Here is a 7,919-nt window from a genome sequence, read left to right on the forward strand (position 1 = left end):
TCTAGAAATGATCCTTCGGTGAGGTCCGGAGGCTGGGAAGCTGGCTTAGAGGTGTAATGGGACTCACTCACGGCTATCGACAAATCTAAAATTGTTCCTTTGAATATTGTCTGCAGCCTTTAAGATGCAGACTGCGAGACTTTAATGCCGCCAAAGGGTTTTTCGTGGTAGAGAAAAATCTTCCTCTTGATATTCAGCAGTTTCTTTATGGGGTTGTTTGGTCTCTAGACATGAGAAAATCCTGGCAATTTTGATCATTTGAAGAGAATGAGTAATGCGTAGTGCTTAGTACAGTGTGTCGCTCTTCAAATCACTGATTATGCTTTATTTTCTATTATGTTGAATGGAGTGATTCTATTATGGACTATCATTTTCTCTTTTTACTGCGGTTTATTTCAAGGATTCCTGCTGGAGCCCTATCTACAGAACATTTCTAGATTACAATTGACTATCTAAGACTGTTTCAGGAATACTTAATGGGCCAACTCAAATTAGCCAATCTGAAGTAGTGAATTTTGGCCTTGAGAGCTCTCTGAACACATGCCATTCTGCAAGCAAAGGGAAAAGGCTGTCTACTGTCAGAATTTCAGTAGGTGTCAGTGCAGATTTTAAGCTGGATGCTCAGCCTGAGGTTTAGGTTCTTTTCTTTGTGAATTTATCACAGTCCTGTTCTCAGTTATCAGCCCTTGGTACAATTTAACCTCCTCTTTCCACACTCTGATCAAAGATTGCTGGTGATAGATGGTCGCTAACTTAGATAAAAAAGGCAGGACTAAGAGGAATCTTTTGCTCCTGTGGTCCTAAGTCGCCACAAAACCATGACCCGAATATCCTGCCTGTGTAGCTGGGGACTGTAGCAGAGCCACACATCTGGCACAGGGTGAGATACTTCACATCCATCCTGGTGTGACCTCCAGTGTCCTTATCTGGCAGAAATTGCCAAGCCTGCATGGGAAGATCAAAAGAGTTCCATCTCATTTAGCCCATCAACATTTGGGCCTAACTCCAGTTGCTGTCAGGAGTACATCAAAGGTAAACACAAGAAAAAGCAGGCAAATAATGGCCAAGAAGAATGGTGGGCTGCCAGCGAGAGGCTGTCTGATTTTCAGGGAATGATGCTCAGTAACCGCCTTTGGAGGGCATGTTGTGATGGGTGAGAGCAAACACTGAGCAAGGTAGAAGGCAGCAAGTGGTCAGCTTATGGCAATTTATTTCAGATTTTGGGCAGTGTTTCAGCCCATTTCTCATTTGATTGGCTCACCTGACTCTAATTACTACATTTTCAAAACTTATGTGATATATACTATCAGGAAATACATGGCTTATTGATGGGACTGAACTCTTCAAGCTACAGAATTATCTACTTTATTATGTTCTTCCTCTTTAGCTTGAGGAAATTATAAAAAGGGAAAGAGCAAAATTATAGGCTGGAGGCATATCTTTTCCCCCAAAACTCTTCTTTCTCTAGTTATTAAATCTTGCAAAGGTTTTAATTTCATAAACTGAGATGGATACAGCGGCTCTGATCCAATAAGCTGGCTTTCAGCGATCATTATTAAAATATCAAGGAATAATTTAATTTTCCCTCTGCATGGTTTTACTTTTTCTTCTGTTTGAGACATAATAATTCGCGTGTGTGTAATTCACAGCTGAGGAGTACACTGAGTATTTAGGGACTGGGGGAGAGAAATGTCAATGTGGACCCAAGCCTTTCTTAGCTACTTTCTTGGTGGTCTTCATTTGAGTGGCATTTATCAAGTACAGAGAGCACCAGGAAGATTGATATCCGTTATTCAGCAATTCAGAAGTCGTCAAGAAATTAGGACAGCAAGTAGAGAAAGCAAAGCACATCCAGGTCAGGGCTCTTTAAAAGTTTCTTACCTCTGCAGAAGAGTGTGGGTTAGGCTTGGTGACCAATGCGGTCTGCATAAACCTGTGAAGCTCCACCTCACAGCTGCCCACCATGAGAGTGTATCTAGTCAGCAGCCCTGGGATGTGCTTCCCTCTCCCCACTGCTGGCTAGAGCTGTTCTACATTTGTTATCCGATGCCTTTTTTGCTCCAGAGATGGTGGATTTCAGGATCATTTATTTGACACCGCATCCCCTTTTCGGGGAAGCGCATAACTAGCTATTTCGGTATGGGTTATGCTTACAGTATGTGAAGCTCGAGCTTGTTTGTTTGCTTGTTTAAACGAAGATGGAGTTAAGTGCATGCTTAAGTGATTTCCTGGTGCTGGATCCAAGTTAGAACTTTGTGATGATAATTAAGGGACCATTAGCCAAAAAAACCCATAAATGTTAGGCCATACTTGATGGCAGCCCAGAGAAGAATGTGAGTGACCCTCTTACTATTAAAATATTCCAGTGCATTCCCCTGGTCATGCTTTCATTGGGAAATAGCACTTCAGAGAGAAGCCTCAATATATATACCTGTAAAATCTCATGTGTGTTTGATGTTGGCACTTCTCTGAAGATGTATTTTTCCAACACAAGCCCGAGTCAGTAACAGACAGCTCAGAGGAAAGGCTGGGCTCCAGGAACAAATACAGCTTTCGTCTCCTCTCTTTGAGGGCTTTGGATCACAAAAAGAAATGTAACCTGGCTGTTCGGTGTGTTTCTGTTCTGTGTTCAAAAGTCTGATGTGGAGGAGACCAAGAGCTGGTAATCAGTATTGAGTTAATTCCTGCCTTCATTGTTGCCTCCTTGCAAACTTCAAAGCAGAAAAGCTACTCTTTTTACACCTACAAGCATAATTTCCAGAGCTGGAGCAGGGTAATTTTCACATGCAAATTCAAGAGGCGAGTCTGCCTTATCTGAGCGAGTGGACGCGCTGTTTAATGGGACCACGGCACCTCTCCTTTACTTCCCAGAAGGGGAGCAAGGCAGCAGAAATAAAAGGTTTTCTTTTGCTGTTGTTTTAGAGGGAAAGATGTGCACCTTTACAAAAGGGGGAAATGCCACCTTGTGCTTTGTTTTTATGCTTTGAATTTTGTGAAATGCTGGAAAAAACGGAATTCAGTTTACTGTCTAGAGCTTTATATTATATTTTTCAGAAGCTGTTGGAAGCATAATGCAGAAATCAAAGACTTGGCAAAGGAACAGGTCAGTTTTACAGCCCCCCTCATTCTCAGGCATTTGAAATACACGGATTTGTGGACATTAATCCTAACATTATTAATGTAGTGGGAAAAGAGGGAGCAAATTTATAGTATTTACAGTTCTCACTGTCATTTTTTTTCATATTCTCTTTGGGACAGTAATTTCTCTAATTTTATTTCAAAAGCCGCCTTCTTGGTCTTGAATATTGGTGTTTTTTTTTTCATTGACTGTAACAGCAGAATTACTGGGAAGGAAAGTTATTCGAAGCAGAGAAGAGTGAGGGCCAAGGGACCAGGCAGGATAATAACTGCTGGTGTGATTTCGGCAGGTCACTTAGTGGGAGTACCTGAGCTTGCAAAGTCATCTCAGAAATGACCTGAAGGTTTGAGTTGCTCAGCTTCCGAAAAGAGCTGTAGCTTGTTTTTTGTTGTTTTTTTTCGTTGTGTTGGTTTTTTTTTTTTAGCAGTTCCGCAAAGCAGGCTGTGGTTTTTCAGTGTGGAAATGTGGTTCTTGTGCTTCCTTTGCTTGCTGACCGTATTTGATTCTGCCTGTAGCTGGGCTGTCTGTCAGTGCCACATCGGTGAAGTGGGTGAACCAAGCAGGTTTGGAAGCGTGGCCTCAGGTGGCCGTTGGCCCTCAAGCGTGAGCCTGCCTGCAGGATGCTATGTATAAACATATATATACCTAAACCTCACAAATACATGGAAAGTTGCATTTTCTCAGCAGAGCCTCTCTGCATTATTTTCCTGTGCAGGTTGTCAGGTACATGTGCAGTTGTTAACGTGCTCAGAAAAAAGCCTTATCCGAGTGCAGAGTGTTTTCGGGTGAGGGCAGTACTTTTCACTGGATCAACCATTACTGAGCCTTGCTCTTCTCTAGCAGCATTCAGGGAGCCTGTTGCTATTCCCTGATCCAGGCACATGGGCCAGCATGGGTTGGCTGTCACCTCTCTGCACTCCACCACGTCTCTCCCAGCTGTCAGGGAGAGAAACGAGTGATGACCTCTGCAGAAACTGAGGACTTGATTGTTAATTGCTATGGACTCTAAGTCTGATTAAAATCAGCCTTTATTAAATTAAATAAGCTCCATCTGTTAACAGTGTGTGTGCCCTTCGACTGAAGTCAGAGAAAGCAAGTCAGAGGGAGCATCTTTCAGCTGATATTCTTGTTTCAGTTAAGGTGCAGAATAGAGAAGTGGCTTAGTCCTTGAAGTGTAGGCCAGATCACCCCAAGTCTCCTGTCTTTAATGAATAAACCCAAAGCCCAGCTGCAGTGACTGTGTGAAGTGGGAATGGGAATAAAAATCCAGATTCAGCGGAATGAAACTTAAAGGTTTGGGCCCCGCTCTTCAGTGTTGATCATAAATATGAGCCAGGAACTGGCCTGAAATCATACTATGGGTGAAATAGACTTGGGGCTCTGTTCTCATTCTTCTTTTAAAGAATTAAATGTGTTGGGATGACATTTCTCCTGGAGTTTTCAGGTACCTCTGCAGGAATCTTAGTGTGAAAACAGATGTAATTTGGCCGGAAGCTTTACTCCCCTGGGTTCTTTCTGCTTTTTCATGCCCCTCAGATCCCAAAGTCAATGAAATACAGAGGACTTGCCATTTGTGTTTGTATGTATGCATCTGCCTTCCCACTTGATTGAAGCTTTTAACTCACCCTTTGATATGCAAGCAAAATGATGCAGAACTGAGGTCTAAGCATGGAGGAACCTTTAGTAAAAGAAACCCAGAGGAGGGGAGGTTGGCAGAATTACAACACAGCTGATAAGATAACGATGCCTGTGTTTCAGATCTCCCCTTCCTTCCTGAAACGGCTTCTTGGGGTATTTGGATTCTGGGTCTGAAAGGGTTGCTTGACACCATTTTCAAATCAGACCAGATGATATGCTGATATGAATGACCTGATATGTTAAACAACCTTTGGATGGATGAAAGAGAGCTCTGGAGAGGAAGAGGCATCTCTGGGTCAGTGATAGTGTCACATCCATTCTGTCACCTTGCTTTTTGTAGCAGTGGGCAAGCAACGTGGAAACTGTAGTGCCTGGATGAGGAAGGCAGTGCAATATGCATAAAGCATACCTTTATGCATATTGCATAATATGCAAGTCCGTGGTCACGAGGGACGCTGTGGCCTTTGGTAGACCTGTGTGGAGGAAGAAGCCTGAGCAACCAGAAGGCATCTGACTCCACGTGGGAAACAGTGATCAGATCCTATGTGCTGAGGTACAAAGTGAGAGGCACATGCAACTTGCCTGACACCAGAACAGGACATTCCCTTCAACCACGCACCAACCCTTCTCCTACCACAGCTTTCAGGGAGCTTTTTTTTCTCTTTAAATTTCAGATTGTGTTCATGCTTTTGTTTTTCAACTCAACTCTGTCCATGTGCTCCAAATCCAGCTCACCTCTTGAGGTTGGAGAATCACAGAAATTCCATTTAATGAAATTCCCATTTGAAAAATCCTGCTTCCATTGAAATTGGTGACAAAACTCCCACTGATTGCATGTAGGGTGAGGTTTTTTCTGAAGTCGCCAGACAATGTGGTTGAGTCTCTTTGATTTGTTGATTGACAGTTGAGGATCTAAAGGCAGTGGTCCTTCCATATTTAGCTATGTTGAAAATATCACAAGGACATCCCTTTATGAAGTGTGTTATATTGTGTTCCTTGACCTTGGTCATGTGAGCAAGAATGAATTTTTATGTTAAAGTAGCAGAGGCAAACATTAAATAATATTTTGGGGATATTTACTTTAGTATTGAGAAGAAAATGCAAAAGGTTTATTGTGTATTCTGTCTCAGTAAGAGGAGAGCAACTTTTCTTATGTGACCTAAAGAGCATATAAAAAAGATAAAAGGATGTAATTAAGAGAAAGTTGAACTTCAGCTGAACTTTTCACCAGATACTGGAATATTGTCCCAGAGGATGTGGTGGATGCCTCACTGTCTGAGTCACTTAAAATAATGCTAGGCTGAACTTCTGTTCACTAAAAAAAGTACAGTGGTGAATAGGAATATTGCCCTTCCTCCAAGGGACGGATACCGTAACCTCACTGGGCTTTTTCCTGCTCATTTCTGTGATAGCGTCTGGCCCATTTTGACAATTCCCTTATCAGAGAACAGCCCTGTCCTGCCTGTTAGCTCTTCCAAATCAGTAGGACTTGGAGAGATATGACTGCACTATTAACTCATGCCTGGTTATATATCAAATCTTTCTACCGTCTACATCCACTGGGTGCTCCCAAAATCCCAACCAGTGCACCAGTACTTCTTTGGATTGCTGCCTTTGTTGCTGTGCCTGTATTCTGGCTTAGCAGATTCAGAGCTTCAATCATGGATATAAAATGTCATGCCTGAGATGCCCCTCTCTGTTAATTTTTCTTTCACTTCACCGGGGTTTTGCTGAAAGAGACAATTCATCAGTCTCTCATGCCTGTGAGGGGAGACTTGGGTGTTCGCAGACCAGTGCTGGGGAAGAAACCAGAAGCGGTGAGGTTTAGGGAGAAAAAGGGGAAACCAATCCTAGTTTTCTTTGAGCATGAAGCCAAGCTTGACCAGCAGCTGGCTTTGGATAGATGGGCAAACTGTATTTCTGAGGAGTTTGAGAAAGGTAATTCATCCCAGGGGGGCTTTTGGATATTTGCTTGCAATTACATTTGTTTTAGAGAAGTGAACAGAATTTATTCTTCGGATTTTCATTTCCATGCCCAGAGTTTAGAGTTGCAGGTACCACCTGTTAACACTGTGCAAACAAAATATAATTGACTCCCGCAGGAATCCCTCTGAAAGGCAGCACCTTGGGATTAAAGTTGCAGAGCCATCTATCTAAAATGATGTGGCAGATTTAATTAACGTGTCTAAAAATACACAGGCTGCAATCAAGCCTTTGCTTCTGCCCGTGTCTGTTCCCTGAAGGGGAATGCACATAATTTTCAAAATCTTGGGTTCTGTCAGCCACCTGTGAGTTGAATTTATTGATGCATGAGATTATCATAAAATTAATTTGGACACTGCTGAATTACGAGGTTGAAAACAGGTTGAGAAGTAGTTTCTCACCCAGTTTAAGCAATATGCTGTCAATAATGTTCTTTCAAGCCCATATGTAGAGCATTACTAGACAGCTACAGTTACAAACTGTAAATGCATGGAGATTGGATGCATATAGCCCCTTGTGGCAGAGAAAGATCTCCGTAGTGTGGTACTGGGAATGATTTGGAATGACTTGAATCCGAGTGGCAGATAAGTACAGACATCAAATACATTTCACTACTTGCCACTCAGGAGACAGATCTTTGCTTCAGAGTCAGAAAATGGCACAGCACCGAAACAGCCGAGGAGCCTTCAGTCAATATGTCTATCTGTCTATCCATCGCTTGGGGTTTCAGGCTTTATATCCACTTTTTAATTAAAAGAACTTGTTATTGTTAAAGCAGTAGTGGGCAGTGATGAAATGCAGTTTGCTCAGATTGCAGTAAAGATGTTAAGGGAAAAGAACAAATAACACGTCTTACAGCGCAGTCTTACGTCCACACAGACGTTGCTCCCAGTGAGGCTTCTCGCGCCGGCAGGTTTTGGCGTTGCTTTCTGTCAGTTGTTCACAAAGGTCCTCCTAGGCTTTAGGGTGCAATAGAGGGCCTGATGTTAGATGCCCAAGGTCTGGCTGAATGAAGCCATATTAATGGCTTCACTCACGAGCCCAGATGGGAGACTTCAGGTCAGGTTCATCTCTGGTAGAACTCCAGTGAGTTCAGTGAAACCCTCCCAAGAGCATTGACCTAACTAACCTGACCAGCAGTAACGTTCCTTGGAACTGA

This window comes from Numenius arquata, chromosome 11, assembly GCF_964106895.1.
Source record: "Numenius arquata chromosome 11, bNumArq3.hap1.1, whole genome shotgun sequence".
Classification (NCBI taxonomy): domain Eukaryota; kingdom Metazoa; phylum Chordata; class Aves; order Charadriiformes; family Scolopacidae; genus Numenius; species Numenius arquata.